Here is a 19,698-nt window from a genome sequence, read left to right as displayed (position 1 = left end):
CTCTTTCCCAAAGAGGAGCCTCTTTAACTGGAAATGCCTGGGCGGTTGCACGGTCTCCACCCCACCCCCATCCCCTTGACACCGTGCAACCCCCCCACCGTGGCCCGCAGCCAATGGCTGATAAATGAGGGGTATAAAGGCCAGACCCAGCCCCAGCGTCAGTGAGGTAACTTCCTGCGGAGTTCGGAGCTTCCTGCGGGGTCACCCTGAAGTTAATCTTCAGCAGAAGGCAAGTCTGTCCTAAGCTTCTTCCTTTCCTCACTTCTCTCACTTTCTCCCACTAGCAATTCTGTCTCAAGCTCTGCTGTTAGGGAAACTGCCCTAAGATGGAGGGGTAAATACTTTCAAGGGTGTGTGCAGGGGGTGTAGATTATAATGTAAAATAGGGTTTTAAAAGTTTGAGGGCTGGGCTTCCCTGGTGGCGCAGTGGTTAAGCATCCGCCTGCCAGTGCAGGGGACACAGGTTCGAGCCCTGGTCCGGGAAGATCCCACATGCCGCGAAGCCACTAAGCCTGTGAGCCACAACTACTGAGCCTGAGCTCTACACGGATAAAACGTGCATAAGAATAACCCACGCTTGTACTCACCGTGGGCAAGGAAGGAGGGAATGAAAGTTAAGAGTGATAGGCAGGAATTTTCACTTATATCTGAAATATTTTCTTTACAAAGGCTGAGGAAACTTGGGAAATTTTAGCCTTTATACGAACTGGGGGGGTACACTGGGTGTTTCTCATCTTTTCTGTACTTATCCGTTTATTTGAAATATTTCATGAAAAAAAGAGGGACCCTAAAGCCTCACTCAAACCCACCCCACTCACCTGCCCTGATACACCCCTATGGATACCTATGTATGAGGAAGCAATGTGTTTCCCCCCTTTGATAACAAATCATGTAAGTTAGGTTTCTCTTGTTCTTTATTCTAAGGACACTCACAGGAGAAGTAGGTTATCTGGAGGCTCAGATTAATAATAAACTCCTGGTCTTTATGGTCAGCTTGTGCTCTCAATTGCCATGGTGCTGAGGTTATTGTTTAATTGTAGTTCTTGTTTACTCTCCCAAGTACCTCATAAAGTGAGAAAAATAATATGTACATACATAGGAAGGAGGAAAGGAGAAATGGAAGGAAGAAAGAACAAAAGGAAAGTGAGAGAAGAAAAAGAGAAACTGGGAATCCCAGTTTTATCTGTGAAAATGCCATAGTTTAACATGGGGATGGCTCTTCCCTTGCAGTTACTAAGGATGAATCAGAACCACTTGGGAGAAAGCCCCTGCAGTCAATTATATTTTCACTGCAGGTGGTTTCCTTTTCTTCAGTTTGCTTTTTGAATGCGTAAGGAAATTCAGGAAAAGCTGACTTTCCCTTCATTGCCAGTTGTAGCTTCACATGCTGTAGTTCCACAAGTAGAGGCTTCCCATTTTTCTGTTAAAAGCTCCCAATATTGCATATTTTCTTCCAACTCATTCTGGAGTCAGGTGAAGCATATGGGAAATTTGCAGGAGATGGAGTCCATCATCCAGGCATCAGTCTGGAATGATTTGTGGCCATGTACATATAAAGAGACCATAGTTGTCCGCTAACTGCATACATATGGCATCCGGGAACGTAAACTCACAGCCTTTGCCTTCAAAACCACATGCTACCCAGGGAGGTAAAACTGTGGTTCACAACATGTGGGTTGTGACCCAGAGTAGTCTGCCAACATTTAGCAGGTGGGCAGCTAGAGATGAATTGTGTGCCTACTGCAATTTCCTTTCTTTGAGGCTCCCTTGGGTGTATGCATGCATATACTCTCTAGGCCATAACATATACCTGGTGTGGAGCTGGAGCAATACTGATGGAAGACTTGGACCAATACACATGCATAGTCTTGTTTCGTCATCTTGTGGGCACATTCTTCCATCTGTCTTTATTTTAAATATGTTACAGATACATGTTTATGTATTTCATGGACCTATGCAATTTTTGTAATCTCTGTCAACCATGTGTGTATCTTACAGCCCCTATGGGGAAAACTGACCATTCGCAAATAGGTATTTCTAGCCAGGGAGGTGGGCTCTGACTAACATCAGGGAAATAATTTAAGACTAGAGTATTTGTTCTGATTTAACAGAAGGGGTCGGGGGGACCTAATAGTAAGGACCTACTTGAATAGCTGTCTTCCTTGTCCTTGTATCAAAGCAAAATTCCCAAATCTTTTCTAATAGATGGCTTATATTGTTCATTCTATAAATCCAACATCTGCAGTAACTTCATCTTAGCATTCTGGTAAAGCAAGTCCCTTTTAGACTACTTAACTCTAGTTGGTCCTGAATGGGCTTGAAGTGTTGCCTCTCTGCAAATGGTCAAATTTTGATATATGCTATGACACAGTCATTTGCTTTAAAATATAAATACGGTATGTTGACTCTGCTGCTGGGTTCAATTAAATATTTTAACTACCCTTTGCCAATGAAAATCTTTGGTTTGTTTATGGTTTCTTTGGTATGTGATGGTGTGTAACCTCACTTTTCTTCAGGCTTGTGATGCTGTACTAACCTGGCAAAGTGGTCCATACCTATTTGCATCATCTTTCTGGTGTTTTAATAACCATTCAGCCACAAGAATATTTAATGACAGCTCAACCACTTGAGTTGAAGGTCTCATGGAGAGCTAAAGTATAATCTTAAGCAAGCTTACACATTCCAGAGGAAAAGCCTGAGCAGAATGAATTGAAGATGACTGCTGCAGAAGCAGCTATGTTTCTGTAACGCACTATAACAAAAATAGTGTCTCCTCTGCCCTTCCATACACGCCTATCAGCGTGGCCTTGGGACACTGCAGAACAATCTAGGCAGACAATTATGCTCAATAAACACCTGAGCTCAGGCCCGAAGAATTAATCTCTTCATGTGACTAACTGAATTTTTCCCACATCTCTATTGGGACAATTGCTTCAACCAGGGCTCACACTCATGGCCTCACAACGAACAATACTGCTCAGGGACTGGGCGGTATGAGTATATATTTTGTCCCAAAAGAAATAGAGTCGCAAAAATTACACCCCATCCACGATGAAAATAACTTTTTTTTTTTACATCTTTATTGGGGTATAATTGCTTTACGATGGTGTGTTAGTTTCTGCTTTATAACAAAGTGAATCAGTTATACATATGTTCCCATATCTCTTCCCTCATGCATCTCCCTCCCTCCCACCCTCCCTATCCCACCCCTCCAGGCGGTCACAAAGCACCAAGCCGATCTCCCTGTGCTATGCGGCTGCTTCCCACTAGCTATCTATTTTACATTTGGTAGTGTATATATGTCCATGCCACTCTCTCACTTTGTCCCAGCTTACCCTTCCCCCTCCCCATATCCTCAAGTCCGTTCTCCAGTGGGTCTGTGTCTTTATTCCTGTCTTACCCCTAGGTTCTGCATGACTTTTTTTTTTCTTAAATTCCATATATATGCGTTAGCATACGGTATTTGTCTTTCTCTTTCTGACTTCCAGCTGTATGACAGACTCTAGGTCTATCCACCTCATTACAAATAGCTCAATTTCATTTCTTTTTATGGCTGAGTAATATTCCATTCTATATATATGCCACATCTTTTTTTTTTTTATGTTCAGATCTTCATTCTTTTTTTTTTTTTTACCATCTTTATTGGGGTATAATTGCTTTACAATGGTGTGTTAGTTTCTGCTTTATAACAAAGTGAATCAGTTATACATATACATATGTTCCCATATCTCTTCCCTCTTGCGTCTCCCTCCCTCCCACCCTCCCTGTCCCACCCCTCCAGGCAGTCACAAAGCACCGAGCTGATATCCCTGTGCCATGCGGCTGCTTCCCACTAGCTATCTACCTTACGTTTTGTAGTGTATGTATGTCCATGCCACTCTCTCACTTTGTCACAGCTCACCCTTCTCCCTCCCCATTTCCTCAAGTCTGTTCTCCAGGAGGTCTGTATCTTTATTCCTGTCTTACCCCTAGGTTCTGCATGACATTTTTTTTTCTTAAATTCCATATATATGTGTTAGCATATGGTATTTGTCTTTTACTTTCTGACTTACTTCACTCTGTGTGACAGACTCTAGGTCTTTCCACCTCATTACAGATAGCTCAATTTCGTTTCTTTTTATGGCTGAGTAATATTCCATTGTATATATGTGCCACATCTTTATCCATTCATCCAATGATGGGCACTTAGGTTGTTTCCATCTCCGTGCTTTTGTAAGTAGAGCTGCAATGAACATTTTGCTACATGACTCTTTTTGAATTATGGTTTTCTCAGGGTATATGCCCAGTAGTGGGGTTGCTGGGTCATATGGTAGTTCTATTTGTAGTTTTTTAAGGAACCTCCATACTGTTCTCCATAGTGGCTGTACCAATTCACATTCCCACCAGCAGTGCAGGAGTGTTCCCTTTTCTCCACACCCTCTCCAGCATTTATTGTTTTCTAGATTTTTTGATGATGGCCATTCTGACTGGTGTGAGATGATATCTCATTGCAGTTTTGATTTGCACTTTCCTAATGATTAACGATGTTGAGCATTCTTTCATGTGTTTGTTGGCAGTCTGTATATCTTCTTTGGAGAAGTGTCTATTTAGGTCTTCTGCCCATTTTTGGATTGGGTTGTTTGTCTTTTTGTTATCGAGCTGCATGAGCTGCTTGTAAATTTTGGAAATTAATCCTTTGTCAGTTGCTTCATTTGCAAATATTTTCTCCCATTCTGAGGGTTGTCTTTTGGTCTTGTTTATGGTTTCCTTTGCTGTGCAAAAGCTTTGAAGTTTCATCAGGTCCCATTTGTTTATTTTTGTTTTTATTTCCATTTCTCTAGGAGGTGGGTCATAAAAGATCTTGCTGTGATTTATGTCATAGAGTGTTCTGCCTATGTTTTCCTCTAATAATTTAAAGTGTCTGGCCTTACATTTAGGTCTTTAATCCATTTTGAGCTTATTTTTGTGTATGGTGTTAGGGAGTGTTCTAATTTCATTCTTTTCCATGTAGCTGTCCAGTTTTCCCAGCACCACTTATTGAAGAGGCTGTCCTTTCTCCACTGTACGTTCCTGCCTCCTTTATCAAAGGTAAGGTGACCACGTGTGCGTGGGTTTATCTCCGGGCTTTCTATCCTGTTCCATTGATCTATGTTTCTGCTTTTGTGCCAGTACCATACTGTCTTGATTACTGTAGCTTTGTACTGTAGTCTGAAGTCAGGGAGCCTGATTCCTCCAGCTCCGTTTTTCGTTCTCAAGATTGCTTTGGCTATTCGGGGTCTTTTGTGTTTCCATACAAATTGTGAAATTTGTTGTTCTAGTTCTGTGAAAAATGCCAGTGGTAGTTTGATAGGGATTGCATTGAATCTGTAGATTGCTTTGGGTAGTAGGGTCATTTTCACAATGTTGATTCTTCCAGTCCAAGAACATGGTATGTCTCTCCATCTATTTGTATCATCTTTAATTTCTTTCATCAGTGTCTTATAATTTTCTGCATACAGATCTTTTGTCGCCTTAGGTAGGTTTATTCCTAGATATTTTATTCTTTTTGTTGCAGTGGTAAATGGGAGTGTTTTCTTGATTTCACTTTCAGATTTTTCATCATTAGTGTATAGGAATGCCAGAGATTTCTGTGCATTAATTTTGTATCCTGCAACTTTACCAAATTCATTGATTAGCTCCAGTAGTTTTCTGGTAGCATCTTTAGGATTCTCTGTGTATGGTATCATGTCATCTGCAAACAGTGACCGCTTTACTTCTTCTTTTCCAATTTGGATTCCTTTTGTCTCCTTTTCTTCTCTGATTGCTGTGGCTAAAACTTCCAAAACTATGTTGAATGAGAGCAGTGAGAATGGGCAACCTTGTCTTGTTCCTGATCTTAGTGGAAATGCTTTCAGTTTTTCGCCATTGAGGATGATGTTGGCTGTGGGCTTGTCATATACGGCCTTTATTATATTGAGGAAAGTTCCCTCTACACCTACTTTCTGCAGGGTTTTTATCATAAATGGGTGTTGAATTTTGTCAAAAGCTTTCTCTGCATCTATTGAGATGATCATATGGTTTTTCTCCTTCAATTTGTTAATATGGTTAATCACATTGATAGATTTGCGTATATTGAAGAATCCTTGCATTCCTGGAATAAACCCCACTTGATCATGGTGTATGATCCTTTTAATGTGCTGTTGGATTCTGTTTGCTAGTATTTTGTTGAGGATTTTTGCATCTATGTTCATCAGTGATATTGGCCTGTAGTTTTCTTTCTTTGTGACATCCTTGTCTGGTTTTGGTATCAAGGTGATGGTGGCCTCGTAGAATGAGTTTGGGAGTGTTCCTCCCTCTGCTATATTTTGGAAGAGTTTGAGAAGGATAGGTGTTAGCTCTTCTCTAAATGTTTGATAGAATTCGCCTGTGAAGCCATCTGGTCCTGGGCTTTTGTTTGTTGGAAGATTTTTAATTCACAGTTTCAATTTCAGTGCTTGTGATTGGTCTGTTCATATTTTCTATTTCTTCCTGATTCAGTCTTGGCAGGTTGTGCATTTCTAAGAATTTGTCCATTTCTTCCAGGTTGTCCATTTTACTGGCCTAGAGTTGCTTGTAGTAATCTCTCATGATCTTTTGTATTTGTGCAGTGTCAGTTGTTACTTTCCATTTTCGTTTCTGATTCTATTGATTTGAGTCTTCTCCCTTGTTTTCTTGATGAGTCTGGCTAATGGTTTATCTATTTTGTTTATCTTTTCAAAGGACCAGCTTTTATTTTTATTGATCTTTGCTATTGTTTTCTTCATTTCTGTTTCATTTATTTCTGATGTGATTTTTATGATTTCTTTCCTTCTGCTAACTCTGGGGTTTTTTTGTTCTTCTTTCTCTAATTGCTTGAGGTGCAAGGTTAGGTTGTTTATTCGAGATGTTTCCTGCTTCTTAAGGTGGGCTTGTATTGCTATAAACTTCCCTCTTAGAACTGCTTTTGCTGCATCCCATAGGTTTTGGGTCGTCGTGTTTCCATTGTCATTTGTTTCTAGGTATTTTTTGATTTCCCCTTTGATTTCTTCAGTGATCACTTCGTTATTAAGTAGTGTATTGTGTAGCCTCCATGTGTTTGTATTTTTTACAGATCTTTTCCTATAATTGATATCTAGTCTCATGGCGTTGTCGTCAGAAAAGATACTTGATACAATTTCAATTTTCTTCAATTTACCAAGGCTTGATTTGTGACCCAAGATATGATCTATCCTGGAGAATGTTCCATGAGCACTTGAGAAAATGTGTAATCTGTTGTTTTGGGATGGAGTGTCCTATAAATATCAATTAAGTCCATCTTGTTTAATGTATCATTTAAAGCTTGTGTGTCCTTATTTATTTTCATTTTGGATGATCTTTCCATTGGTGAAAGTGGGGTGTTAAAGTCCCCTACTATGAATGTGTTACTGTCAATTTCCCCTTTTATGGCTGTTAGTATTTGCCTTATGTATTGAGGTGCTCCTATGTTGGGTGCATAAATATTTACAATTGTTATATCTTCTTCTTGGATCGATCCCTTGATCATTATGTAGTGTCCTTCTTTGTCTCTTCTAATAGTCTTTATTTTTTAATTTTTTTTTTTGCGGTACGTGGGCCTCTCACTGTTGTGGCCTCTCGCATTGCGGAACACAAGCTCCGGACGCGCCCAGTGCCTATATTTACAATTGTTATATCTTCTTCTTGGATCGATCCCTTAATCATTATGTAGTGTCCTTCTTTGTCTCTTCTGATAGTCCTTATTTTAAAGTCTATTTTGTCTGATATGAGAATTGCTACTCCAGCTTTCTTTTGGTTTCCATTTGCATGGAATATCTTTTTCCATCCCCTTACTTTCAGTCTGTATGTGTCTCTAGGTCTGAAGTGGGTCTCTTTTGTAGACAGCATATATATGGGTCTTGTTTTTGTATCCATTCAGCCAGTCTGTGTCTTTTGGTGGGAGCATTTAGTCCATTTACATTTAAGGTAATTATCGATATGTATGTTCCTATTCCCATTTTCTGAATTGTTTTGGGTTCGTTTTTGTAGGTCTTCTCCTCTTGTGTTTCTTGCCTAGAGAAGTTCCTTTAGTGTTTGTTGTAAAGCTGGTTTGGTCGTGCTGAACTCTCTCAACTTTTGCTTGTCTGTAAAGGTTTTAATTTCTCCATCAAATCTGAATGATATCCTTGTGGGTAATCTTCATTACAGGTTTTACTCCTTTATCACTTTAAATATGTCCTGCCACTCCCTTCTGGCTTGCAGAGTTTCTGCTGAAAGATCAGCTGTTAACCTTATGGGGATTCCCTTGTGTGTTATTTGTTGTTTTTCCCTTGCTGCTTTTAATATGCTTTCTTTGTATTTAATTTTTGACCGTTTGATTAATATGTGTCTTGGTGTATTTCTCTTTGGATTTATCTTGTATGGGACTCTCTGTGCTTCCTGGACTTCATTAACTGTTTCCTTTCCCATATTAGGGAAGTTTTCAACTATAATCTCTTCAAATATTTTCTCGGTCCCTTTCTTTTTCTCTTCTTCTTCTGGAACCCCTGTAATTCGAATGTTGGTGCATTTAATGTTGTCCCAGAGGTCTCTGAGACTGTCCTCAGTTCTTTTCATTCTTTTTTCTTTATTCTGCTCTGCAGTAGTTATTTCCACTATTTTATCTTCCAGGTCATTTATCCGTTCTTCTGTCTCAGTTATTCTGCTATTGATCCCATCTAGAGTATTTTTCATTTCATTTATTGTGTTGTTCATCTTTGTTTGTTTCATCTTTAGTTCTTCTAGGTCCTTGTTAACTGCTTCTTGCATTTTGTCCATTCTATTTCCAAGATTTTGGATCATCGTTACTAACATTATTCTGCATTCTTTTTCAGGTAGACTGCCTATTTCCCCTTCATTTGTTAGGTCTGGTGGGTTTTTATGTTGCTCCTTCATCTGCTGTGTGTTTTTCTGTCTTCTCATTTTGCTTATCTTACTGTGTTTGGGGTCTCCTTTTTGCAGGCTGCAGGTTCGTAGGTCCCGTTGTTTTTGGTGTCTGTCCCCAGTGGCTAAAGTTGGTTCAGTGGGTTGTGTAGGCTTCCTGGTGGAGGGGACTAGTGCCTGTGTTCTGGTGGATGAGGCTGGATCTTGTGTTTCTGCTGGGCAGGTCCATGTCTGGTGGTGTGTTTTGGGGTGTCTGTGGACTTACTATGATTTTAGGCAGCCTCTCTGCTAATGGGTGGGGTTGTGTTCCTGTCTTGCTAGTTGTTTGGCATAGGATGTCCAGCACTGTAGCTTGCTGGTCGTTGAGTGAAGCTAGGTGCTGGTGTTGAGATGGAGATCTCTGGGAGATTTTTGCCGTTCGATATTATGTGGATCAGGGAGGTCTCTTGTGGACCAGTGTCCTGAAGTTGGCTCTCCCACCTCAGAGGCATAGCACTGACTCCTGGCTGCAGCACCAAGAGCCTTTCATCCACACGGCTCAGAATAAAAGGGAGAAAATGTAGAGAAAAAGAATTAGTAGAAGTAGGAAGAAAGAAAGGAAGGAAGGAAGGAAGGAAGAAGGAAAGAAGGAAAGAAAGAGAGAAAGGAAGGAGGGAGGGAGGGGAGGACGGTGGGAGGAAGGAAGGAAGGAGGGAAGGAAGGAATGAAGAAAGAAAAGATAAAATAAAGTAAGATAAAATATAAAGTTATTAAAATAAAAAATAATTATTAAAAAAAATTTTTTAAAAAACGGATAGAACTTTAGGACAAATGGTAGAAGCAAAGCTATACAGACAAAATCTCACACAGAAGCATGCACATACACACTCACAAAAAGAGGAAAAGGGGAAAAAATCATAAATCTTGCTCTCAAGGTCCACCTCCTCAATTTGGGATGATGCGTTGTCTAAAGGAGTGAAGGAAGGAAGGAAGGAAGAAGATAAAGTAAAATAAAATAGAGTTATTAAAATTAATTATTAAGAAAGAAAAATAATTAAGAAAAAAAACGGACGGAGAGAAGAACCCTAGGACAAATTGTGGCAGCAAAGCTATACAAACAAAATCTCACACAGAAGCATACACATATACACTCACAAAAAGAGGAAAAGGGGAAAAAATCATAAATCTTGCTCTCAAGGTCCACCTCCTCAATTTGGGATGATTCGTTGTCTATTCATGTATTCCACAGATGCAGGGTACATTCAGTTGATTGTGGAGCTTTAATCCGCTGCTCCTGAGGCTGCTGGGAGAGATTTCCCTTTCTCTTCTTTGTTCACACAGCTCCCGGGGTTCAGCTTTGGATTTGGCCCCACCCGTGCGTGTAGGTTGCCGGAGGGCGTCTGTTCTTCGCTCAGACAGGACGGGGTTAAAGGAGCCGCTGATTCGGGGGCTCTGGCTCACTCAGGCCAGGGGGAGGGAGGGGCACGGAGTGCGGGGCGGGCCTGCGGCGGCAGAGGCCGGCCTGACGTTGCACCAGCCTGAGAGGCGCGCCGTGCGTTCTCCCGGGGAAGTTGTCCCTGGATCCCGGGAACCTGGCAGTGGCGGGCTGCACAGGCTCCCCGGAAAGGAGGTGTGGATAGTGACCTGTGCTCGCACACAGGCTTCTTGGTGGCGGCAGCAGCAGCCTTAGCGTCTCTCCTGCCCGTCTCTGGGGTCCGCGCTTTTAGCTGCGGCTCATGCCCGTCTCTGGAGCTCCTTTAAGCAGCGCTCTTAATCCCCTCCTCGCGCACCTTTTGGGAGGTCTGAGGTCTTCTGCCAGCGTGCAGTAGGTGTTCTGTAGGAGTTGTTCCACATGTGGATGTATTTCTGGTGTATCTGTGGGGAGGAAGGTGATCTCCGCGTCTTACTCTTCCGCCACCTTCCCCTCCTGTGACAGGTCAGGCCCCCATACCCCTCCTGGAAAACACCACAGGTGTTCACGGGGCTCCCAGCTCTTCGGAGGCAATCGTGTAGATTACCTGCTGGGTTAGGTGTCTCCAAGAAGGGGACACTTGTGGGGGAAGGCGGAGTCGGGTAGAGGGATCGGGGGACCCACGAGGAAGGAATGGGGACGAGGAGTGGAAACCGCGGGAAAGAGGAGTCGTGGGAAGGGAGCAGACGGCGCGTGGATGCTGCTGGCAGGAGCCGGGGGCCCAGGGCAGCGGTGGTCTGAAAGGGGGCGGGGGTCCACACCGGGCACGGGACTGGCCGAAGCGGCCGAGGGAAGGAGGGGAGCGAGGAGTGCTCCGAGGCAGCGGGGACAAAGAGGACCGGAGAAGGAAGTGGGGCGCGGTGGGAAGAAGAGGGGCCCCGGAGAGGTGGAGGTCTCGGCGCGGGCGACGGGGCGGTCGAGGGCCGCGCGAGGCGCGGGGTGAGCCGCGAGGGCCCACGCTGGGCAGGGTCCAGCCCATGAAAATGACTTGTGCCATTTTAGCTGTTTGGAGTTCCTGTCTAAACCCTTTCTTCCAGAATAGGACCTTCACTTCCCTTAGCAAAATCAAAAGGCCCAAGGAGGTCAGTCTTCCATAAAAACAGGTTGGGGCTTCCCTGGTGGCGCAGTGGTTGAGAGTCCGCCTGCCGATGCAGGGGTCGCAGGTTCGTGCACCGGTCCGGGAAGATCCCACGTGCCGCGGAGTGGCTGGGCCCGTGAGCCGTGGCCGTTGGGCCTGCGCGTCCGGAGCCTGTGCTCCGCAATGGGAGAGGCCACAACAATGAGGCCTGCGTACCGAAAAAAAAAAAAAAAAAAAAAAAAACACAGGTTGTATTTTCCCCCGTATCCCCACCTCTTGTAGCACAAAGAAATGCTAGAAGCTTTAACATGACAAAATTCTTCACGTGCATATTCTAAGTTTACTAATTTTCAGATATTATAAACAAAGCCTTTTTATCACAGGACTTGAACAAATGGAATCTGCAACTGCTTTCACTTAATATCTCCACAACTCAAAGAGATGGTGAACTGTGTTTTCCAAGGATCAGACCTTAGGGCTCGAAATCAAAGTCCTCATATTTCCTTTTCTCCTCTGCAAGACATTAGCTTTTCTCCAGCTCTTGCTCTAAGGTACAGCACACTGGCTCTGGTAGGAGGGTCACAGACTAGTCAGCTACACCTAAAGTAAATCCAGTTCACATACATATATACACCCAGAGCAGGAAAGTTGATGATGGAGTATGAATTCCCAAGTAAGGGGATAGACACACAAATTTAAAAAAAAAAAAAAAAGGGAAACGAATGAGTCTGGAGAATGGGGAGGTTACAGTAACTCATAGTTGGAAGGGTAGGCTGTTTTCCTGGAAGATGGGTACTCGCAGTGACGATTTCCTCAGATGCTCCCTGCTATTTCCCTGAGAGCGAAGGAGGGGGATTCCCATTCTCCCTGATCCAGGAAGGGGTTGAGGTCTAGACAGGCAGATTGTGTTGACTCCAAGTGGGTTCAATCCAGTCTGGCACCCAGGGCCCAAACTGTTGGCCCCCCCCCCCAACTTCATGTGTAGCTAGAAGCACATAGAAGAAAGAGCCACCTGCAGAGGAAGGAGAGGTGATGGTGATGCTGAGGCTGCTCACTCTGGCAAAGGGGCATCTGTTAGCCATCCACGCAAGGTGAGGCACTGTAGTGGCTGCAGCGTGTGGATCCTTCCAGGAGCCCTCAAAGCCATCAACCAGAGCTAGTCGGCCCTGAGAATGCAGACTTCTATGGAGTCATGGAAGGAGATGCCTGCTTTGGGCCAAAGAAAGGGATTTAGCAAAGGAAGAACCTGGGGGCAGGTGATAGGGAGTGAGTTGTTATAAGCTGTGCTATTTGTCTCTTGCTCTCTTGTAACCCTCAGTGCTAATTCCTGGGGGAAGACTTGCTATTTATATTTGTTTCTTTCACTTCAGTGCAGCTCGTCACGTTCCTGGAGTCACTGCAGAGCTCAGTAATTTTACAAGAAGTAGTGCTGCACACTGGTTAGAGGTTGAGATTCTGAGGTCTGCTGATCAAGGTTCAAATCCAGACTCTAGCAAGCACTAACTTGTATTAAGTGTGTGACCTCGATGAAATGCCTCAGCCCCTTTGTGTATTGATTTTCTTATCTATGTAATGAAGGCATAGCTAATACCCACCTCAGAACCTTGAGGGAGGGGTGAATAGGCTAATAGACATAAAGAACTAGAACACTGCCTGGTCCATGATAGGAACTCAAACAATATGTACGAGTTTTTACTTGTTAGAATTGGAGACTCTGGAGTAAAAAGGGCCTCATAAAAGAGTCTTCATTCACACAATAGACTGACAATGTGCTAGGCCATGGGCAAGGGTCTAAAAATACCAAAAATAATAACTAATCAATTCATGACTTTGTCAACATCTTGGAACAGCTTACCATCTTAAGTTCCTTATCGTATGCTTTTTTTAACTGTTATTTTGGCAACAGAGCATTTATCGCAGTGAGTAAATTTAGATTTTTTTTTTTTCTTTTTTAATATCTGTCTCTTGCACTGACTGTAGGCCTTCCAAGGGCAGGGACTGGGATCTGTATATTGCTGTATCCCCACTGTCCAACCCCAAATCACCTATGAGATGCTCAGTGAATGTTTGAATGAATAAATGAGCCAAGAGAAGTAACTAGGGATCACTTTCCAGAAGCTCTCATTAAAACTCAGCACAGGGGACGGAGACAGGTGGTGAGTGTTAAATAACTTACCACCAGCAGTCAAGATGTGCCTTCTGAGAGTAAACCACATGCTTCTCCGGTCTCCAAAAGATAACACGGAATCCCTGTTACCTCATGCTCAGGTTACTTTCTCATCTGAAACCAGGAAACGTGGTACCGTGGTAGACAAGCACGTTACCCTCAATTTAAATATTCAAGAGAGGATATGGGGGTGCTATTTTAGTAGGAGATAAAGAGAGGAATTTATCTGAAATAAATGTACTCATTATACAGGGATGGCTGTTTATCGATTTCCAAAACTCTTTCTGCCAGTGTTGGTTTGAAAGGGAAAGGATCATGATGAAAGAAAGCACTCTATTTGTATTAGCTAGAGGTTGTGAATCAAAAGTTTTCGAAGATAAATTTCTCTGTTCTTGATTCTCTGCCAAAAGGATGTCTGTTTCTCTTGTCCAGATTCACTGTCATGTTTGAGAAACACACTGAACAAGTTGAATCTCAACCAGCCAAGTCTAAGCTTTAGGACCAGCAAATGCTGAATTTACAGTCGTGTACTCAGAAACCCCTGAATAATTGAACTAAAAAAAGACAGCAGCATCCTGAATAACTGAATGGATTTTGCTGCATAAAATCAGTCTTCTCCAGCCCTGAAAAGTAGAATTGTTTTCACCTCTGGCGGGTGGAACTGTTTGCATAGTGGGCCACAGTGGGAAGCTTGTTGGGGCACTGGTACCAGCCGGTGGGGTGATTATGCTATCTGAAAGGTATGTGCCTGTAATTTCTTAATGATGGCTGCCTACTTGTTTAGTCCTGCAGGTAATCAAGGATGGTTAGGGGTAAACGTGAGCCAGATCAATGAAGGATGGAGGAGGTGGGGACAGACAAGCACAGTGAGCCAGCAGAGCAAGGTGTGTCTCACACTGTCAGACCACACTGGAGACTGAGTCACAAAAGCCAGAGGCTCAAAGGAGCCCTCTGATCTGGGGACTCAGGGCTGGAAGAAACCCCCAAGTTACTCCTTTGGCTGACTTCTGCTTTTGTGACACTGCAAAATTTGAAAAGGTAACTTTTCAGGAAGTGTTTCATTCATTCATTCATGTGTTTATGCTTTATTGAGCATAAAGTATGATCTTATATATATTAAGCATCATCTTCAATAACAATGGGCACCAGTTAACAAGCACCTTCTAGGTGCCAGGCACTGTGCTAAGTGAAAGTAGGTAGTATTATCCACTGTTACAAGAGAAAACTGAGACTCGGAAAGGTTCAGTAGCTTACCTGTGATGACACAGCCAGGAGATGGCAGAGCTGGGACCCAAGTCTTTCTGATACCAGAGTCCTTGTTCCCTGCTTCACAGTGCACCGCCTTCCTCTTGAAGGTTCTCCTGAGCATCGCTGACTGATGATGACAAGTTAATTTGGTGGGAGGAGGAGACGCAGCAGGAGGAAGGAGAGGGAGGGAAAAGGGAGACAGGAATTAGGAAGATGCGAGAACATGGACTAGAGAAGACCAGGGAGACTCCGTGACCCGTGTTGGGAATGATTTGCTTTCCTCTTCTCATTTTCTGCTACTTGTGCTCAAGAAAGAGCATTCAACTGGCGCTGCACAGAAGTCAGGTTTTTGTTTGTTTATTTAATCATTCTTAGTAAGACTTGATCTTCGCAGTCTTCATAAAGTTCAGGGGAATAATTCAGACCTGTGTTCTGATGAGTGACTTAGCCCTATCTTGGTGTGAGGGGTCTGCCTTGTCCTCTAGACAGAAGTCATCTCATAGGTCCCATGGTGTAGTGTAATTCTGAGTTGCAAACCTAGAGTCAGACTGTTCTGGAAGGCCCTGCCCCGGGTTCATTTATCAAAATGCTCCAGGAGGCTTGGATGGAGGTGACATCGCTTATGACTCAGGAGCCATCTCGGTCTCACGGAAGATCCAAGGGCCCCCAGGCTGGAAACAGATGTGTGGGTGGTCCAGCTGAGCCTTAAAAACAAAAAGAGAGGGGTCTGTTCCTGACAGTTCAGACCCAACTGCGTTTATGAGGCTTGACACCTCAAATGCTTAGATACTTTCACGTGTTAATTCATTTTACCCTCACACCCACTCCAGGAGGCTGGGGTATTTCTCACATGTTAGTTATGAATGAAAAAAAACGACCTCAGAGAGGTGAAGCATCTCATTCATGGTCAGGAACCTTTTACTTAGGAAAGCTGAAAACGTTAACCCTCGCATCCAGCAGCTTCTCCATTTCACAGACTGAGAGCCCCCGTTAAGCCAATGCGCCAACATGGAAGCATCCCTTAGGCTGGGATTCTGAGCAGCTCGTTCTACCTGCTCACCCCGATCCAGCTGGAGGTGAGGAAAACAAAAGGGTCATGTTCTGGGAACTCAAATGATTATGGCAATTGCAAATGGCATTTAAGAGACGATAAAGCAATCTACGCTTTACGTGGGGTCTGGGGAGCAGGCACACCCTTAACAAGGGTGCAAGTGGAGGGTCCCAGTCGGCCCCCTTTACTCCCTTCTTGGGCTCCTTCCAGCTCTGAGAGGAGGGGCCTTGCCTGCCTGCCTTTGGACACCCAAGTGTGCACATCCAAGCTCTGTGCACGTGCCACCCAAACAGCCAAATCCTGGAAGTGGGCTGGGGCTAGGGTTGCCAGAAAGCATACAAGATGCAGTTAAATTGGAATTTCAGATAAATAATGAAGAGCTTTTTAGCATTAAGCATGTCCTAAGTATTTCATGGGACATATTTATACTAAAAAATTTGCTGTATCTAAAATTCAAATTTAACTGGTCAGCCTGTATTTATTTGCTACATCTGGCAACTCCAGCTGGGACTCTGGTGCGGAAGCTCGAGGCCTAGGTATCCAGAGGTATCCTTACATCTAAAATGTAAGGGGGCCTGGGAGGTGGGGGAAAGGTGGGCCCTGCGTAGGCAGAGCTTCCCGGTTCCCCAGACTCCTTACCTCCTGGGAGGGGCCCTCTAAAGCCTGGGGCCCAGGGCAGGGATCCCTCTTGCCCAGATCTAAGAGCAGTACTGGTAGCAGGAGGCTTGGAAAGAAAGCACATGAAACAGAGCCCTGGGCCCCACTATGAGCCTTGGGCACAGTCACTATTTTTCTGAGCCTCAATTATCTGAACTATGTAAAAAAGGAGGCTTACGTGGATTCCTATTTGTCAGAAACCTAGCCCGTGCTCAACACATAGTAGGTCTCAATACTGGCAGCTTTCATTATCACCTTAAAGGGAGATCAATACTAGGAAAATACTTTGAGCTCTTCTGCCTCCTGCTTTCTGTTGAGTTGATTCACCTCAGCTGAGCTGGGAAAAGGTATCAGCGTTTTCTTTGCTTATACCTGGGTTAGGAGAAATCACTCTGCTCAATGTAGCAGCCAGTGAAAAAGAGCCTGGGGCTAAGTATTCCAGGAGAGGTGAGGGCTTGATCAGTTCCTCTCCCCCTGCTCTTCTGTCCCTCTCTATTCTTCATACCTGTCCCTGGGCTGTTCAGTAGGTGAGGCACTGTCCTTCCCAAGGCGGGTGGGAAAGGAGGGGGGACGGGGAGCAGAGCAGACACCTCCCCTGGCCCGAGGCGCTATGAGGTATTCACTCACTTACTTCACTGACTTGTCTTCCATCTTGGGAGGAGCCAGCCAGCCTTCGATGAGAATTTAAGCCCATGGTCATAACTCAGGGCTGCAGGGGTGCACACAAAGAGGGCCCAAGCAAGCTAACCCTAAGGCGAAGTGCTGAGTGTTTGAAGAGAGATATAATTGAACTTGGAATGTCATGAAAGCTAAGACTCCTTTCTTAATTTCACAGTCTCATTCCTAACTACTACCCCACGGAATCTGACTCAGGATGTCTTTCTGCTTAAAAGTCCAGAGTAAGAAGTTGGGGGGCGCGGGTGTGAAGGCAACTGGCTCAGAGCCAAACTAAGCAGCTTGCTTTTTAACTCAGGTTCCTTTCTTTTGCAGGTTACCAAAGGGTTTAAAATGACTAGGGACTGAAACGACCTGGGGGTTGTTTAGGGGTTTTGGACTGTCCCTAGAACGAGGGTGGCTCTGCATTTCGGTGCAAGCAGATGAGACGGGGGTCCCGGGAAGAAGGGGTTCTTTGGCGGGGGAGTGGGGTCAACCCAGAGTGAAGATGGAGATCTGTCGGGTGAGGTAATGACACTTCACCAGCCTCTTCTGCACCGCTGAGGGTCTCATAACCAAGTTTACAGCCTTTGCCCCTGAAAGATCATGGTGCTGCTGGCCCCTCTGCCGTAGACAGATAGATTCATGAGTCTTAACTTCATAAAAAGAGAAGCTTCTCTTCCCTTCCACTTCTCCTTTCAGATCCACCCTCCTCCCAGAAGAAGGGATTCTTCCTTCAACTTTTTTTCAGTAATAAAGAGAAGATAATGAAATAATAAAGTGTAGTTACCTTAGCCAGTAAAAACCACATGTCTTCAGAATCCACCACCACCTGCGGAGACATGTAACCATTTTGCTTACCTGGTGGTAACACTGGGTTTTTTTTGGGGGGGAAGGGGGGTTTGCCCCTATTCATATTAGGATCTATGAGAAATGGCTCCCTTAGATGATTACATGGCTTTTCAGCTTGAATGGGTTTTGAAATCAAGTAATGAAGCACCCACTACATGCAATAAAATAAGCACCATACAAATTACCAGTTCAATTCAGCACATGTTTCTTGAGGGTCCACTAGGGAAGTGAGTAGCATAATGATCAAGAGCGCATCCTGACTCCACTACCTACTAGTTGTGTGACCTTGAGCAAATTATTTTAATCCCTTCGAGCCCAGCTCCCTTATAATGTGAATTAGAGTACTGCTTCACTGGGTGGTTGTGAGGATTCATTGAAGCAATATGACAAGCAGCCATCACAGTGCCTGGCGCTACTGTTCAATAAATTGGTCAAGGAATACAAAGATGATCATACGGTCTCTGTCCTTTTAAGGAGCTTACTACCTCAAGTAAGAATAAAAGCAGAAAATTGCCATCTCTCCTGGGAAAGAAATACACCACTGTGCTCAGTGGGTGTACTAGTAAGGGTTCTTCAAAGAAACAGAGCAGCCCACAAAAACAGAAATATAGATCAATGGAACAGGATAGAAAGCCCAGAGATAAACCCACGCACATATGGTCACCTTATCTTTGATAAAGGAGGCAAGGATATACAATGGAGAAAAGACAGTCTCTTCAATAAATTATGCTGGGAAAACTGGACAGCTACATGTAAAAGAATGAAGTTAGAACACTCCCTAACACCATACACAAAAATAAACTCAAAATGGATTAAAGACCTAAATGTAAGGCCAGACACTATCAAACTCTTAGAGGAAAGCATAGGGGAGAACACTCTATGACATAAATCACAGCACCCACCTCCTAGAGAAATGGAAATAGAAACAAAAATAAACAAATGGGACCTAATGGGACCTAATGAAATTAAAAAGCTTTTGCACAGCAAAGGAAACCACAAACAAGATGAAAAGACAACCCTCAGAATGGGAGAAAATATTTGCAAACGAAGCAACTGACAGGATTAATCTCCAAAATATACACGCAGCTCATGCAGCTCAATATCATAAAAACAAACAACCAATCCAAAAATGGGCAGAAGACCTAAGTAGACATCTCTCCAAAGAAGATGTACAGATTGCCAACAAACACATGAAAGGGTGCTCAACATCATTAATCATTAGAGAAATGCAAATCAAAACTACAATTAGGTATCACCTCACAACAGTCAGCATGGCCATCATCAAAAAATCCACAAACAATAAATTCTGGAGAGGGTGTGGAGAAAAGGGACCCCTCTTGCACTCTTGGTGGAAATATAAATTGATACAGCCACTATGGAGAGCAGTATGGAGGTTCCTTAAAATACTAAAAATAGAATTACCATATGACCCAGCAATCCCACTACTGGGCATATACCCTGAGAAAACCATAATTCAAAAAGAGTCATATACCACAATGTTCATTGCAGCCCTATTTACAATAGCCAGGACATGGAAGCAACCTAAATGTCCATCGACAGATGAATGGATAAAGAAGACGTGGCACATATATACAATGGAATACTACTCAGCCATAAAAAGAAACGAAATTGAGCTATTTGTAGTGAGG

The sequence above is a fragment of the Lipotes vexillifer genome, unplaced genomic scaffold, assembly GCF_000442215.2.
Source record: "Lipotes vexillifer unplaced genomic scaffold, Lipotes_vexillifer_v1.1 scaffold317, whole genome shotgun sequence".
NCBI classification, from domain to species: domain Eukaryota; kingdom Metazoa; phylum Chordata; class Mammalia; order Artiodactyla; family Lipotidae; genus Lipotes; species Lipotes vexillifer.
The sequence above is the reverse complement of the archived record's forward strand: the minus strand, read 5'-3'. Positions refer to the sequence as shown.